Here is a 2,745-nt window from a genome sequence, read left to right on the forward strand (position 1 = left end):
CCCTCCCCTACCTTCCCTCTGAGATTTGACAGTTTGATCGATTCTGTTCATGCACACTTCGATGTAGATCTTTCCAGCTAGTGAGTTCTGCTGAATGTTGAAGCAGCCACACTAACTACCCTTGCTGTTGCAGGCATTCAAATCCTATTAAGATAAGACTCACCAAATGGGTATAAAAAGATCATATAAACTGATAATGACAGATGTGCCTATCTGTCTTTGAGGGGGTGATTGGGGTGAATAAAATATATTTAGACTATGCCCTGACAAATAAAGATTGCTTCCCTTGAAGTAGGATAAATTATATACATATAATCAGTTGACCACTGAGCAGCATGGGTTTGAACTGGGTGAGTCCATGTATCCAAAAATACATAAATTTTTCAATAAATACTATACATATATTTGCTCTTATACTTTTTAAATGATATTATTTTTCTCTTGCTTCATTGTAAGAATACAATATATAATACATATACCTTGACAAAGAAGACAAGAGCACACAATGGAGTAGTTAAGATAGTGTCTTCAATAAATGGTGTTGGGGAAATTGGACAGATACATGAGAAAAAACAAAACTAGACCACCAACTTATACCATACACAAGAATAAACTCAAAATGGATATAAGACTTAAATGTAAATTGGGAAAACATAAAAATCCTAGAAGAAACCATAGGCACCAAAATCTCAGACATCTGTTATAGCTATTTGTTTACCAATGTATCTCCTAGGACAAAGGAAACTAAGGAAAAAATAAACAAATGGGATTACATCAAAATAAAAAACTGCTGCACAGCAAAAGAAACCATCAACAAAATGAAAAGAGAGCCCACTGCATGGGATAACATATTTGCCAATGATGCATCTGATAAGGAGTTAATTTCCAAAATATATAAATAACTCATACAACTTAAAAACAAGGAAGACAAACAATCCAATTTTAAAAAATGAGAAAAGGAACTAAGCAGACACCTCTCTAAACTGGACAAACATAAGGCCAAGAGACATATGAAAAATTGTCACTTTTCATCAGAGAGATGCAAATTAAAATGACAAATGAGGTATCGCCTCACACCTGCCAGAATGGTATCATCAAAAAAATCAACAAATGCATTGGTGAGGATGTGGAGAAAAGGGAACCCTCATAAACTACTGGTGGGAATGCAGACTGGTGCAGCCATTGTGGAAAACAGTATGGAGTTTCCTCAAAAAATTAAAAGTGGGACTCCCATTTGACCCAGTCATCCCACTTCTAGGAATATATCCTAAGAAACCTAAAATACTCATCAGAAAGAACACCCCTATGTTCATAGCAGCACAATTTACAATAGCTAAGACTTGGAAACAGCCTAAGTGCCCTTCAGCAGATGAGTGGGAAAAAACTATGGTACAGTTATACAATGGAATACTATGCTGATGTAAAAAAGAAAGAACTCTTACCATTTGCAACAGCATTGATATACCTGGAGAGCATTATGCTAAGCAAAATAAGTCAATCCGAGAAAGATAAGTATCACATGATCTCACTCATATGTGAAATCTAATGAACCAAATAAACTGATGAAAAAAATAAATCCAGAGACATAGAAGCATGGAACAGACTCATGAACTTCAGAGATAAGGCAACACTCAGGGTGGGGTGGGAAGTGATTAACCAAGGAACTTATATGTGCATAGCCTATGTACAAAGACAATACAGTAGTGAAGGCCTGGGAGGAGTGGGTGCAGAGTGGAGGGGGGTCAATGGGAAAACAAACAAATAAAGGGGACATCTGTAATAGTTTCAAAACTAAAGATAAAATTTAAAAAATATATATAATACATATACCATACAAAAGGTATGTTAATCAATGGTTTGTTATTGGTAAGGCTTCTAGTCAACAGTACTTAAGTTTTAGAGGAGTATACATGCATTTTCAACTTCATGGGCATTGATGCCCCTAACCCATGTTGCTGATGGGTCAACTGTATGTGTGTGTGTGTGGGGGGGGGTGTAAATACATATACCTATATATCTATACTAATAATAGCCTAGGGCCGTCACGACCAAGAAGGACGACCTAACAGTGGGCCCCTGGCTGCCGAGGGGCCTAGAGCTCACATACCCTTCCTGCCTACATGCCTTGGTGGCCTGGGGCCCACAGATCTCTCTTGGGGTCCACAGATTGCCGAGGCACACAGGCGGGAAGGGTCTGTGAGCCCTGGGCATCCAAGGTGGTTGCAGCAGTGAAAAGGGTCTTTAACTCCAGGCCACCGAGGCATGCAGGTGGAAAGGGTCAGTGGGCTCTGGGCCTCTGGGGTGTGGTGGTGGGAGAGATCTGTGGGCCCCAGGAGCAATCTGTGGACCCCAAGAGAGATCTGTGGGCCCCAGGCCACCAAGGCATGTAGGCAGGAAGGGTATGTGAGCTCTAGGCCTCTGGGGCATGGTGGTGGGAGCAATCTGTGGGCCCAGGGAGTGATCTGTGGGCCTGGACTGCTGATGTGTGGCAGTAAGAAGGGTCTATGGGCTCTGGGCCACTGGGGTGTGGCAGTGAGAAGGGTCTGTGAGCCTCAGGTTGCCGGGGCATGGCAACAAAAGCAATCTGTGGGCCTGGGCTGCTGGGCCGTGGTGGCGGAAACAATCTGTGGGCCCTGGGTGTGATCTGTGGGCTCTGGCTGCTGGGGTGTGATGGCAGGAGGGATCTGTGGGCCCAGGCCACCAAGGCGTGGTGGCAAGAAGGGTCCATGGGCTCTGGGCCACTGG

The sequence above is a fragment of the Myotis davidii genome, unplaced genomic scaffold (genome assembly GCF_000327345.1).
Source record: "Myotis davidii unplaced genomic scaffold, ASM32734v1 scaffold264, whole genome shotgun sequence".
Lineage (NCBI taxonomy): Eukaryota > Metazoa > Chordata > Mammalia > Chiroptera > Vespertilionidae > Myotis > Myotis davidii.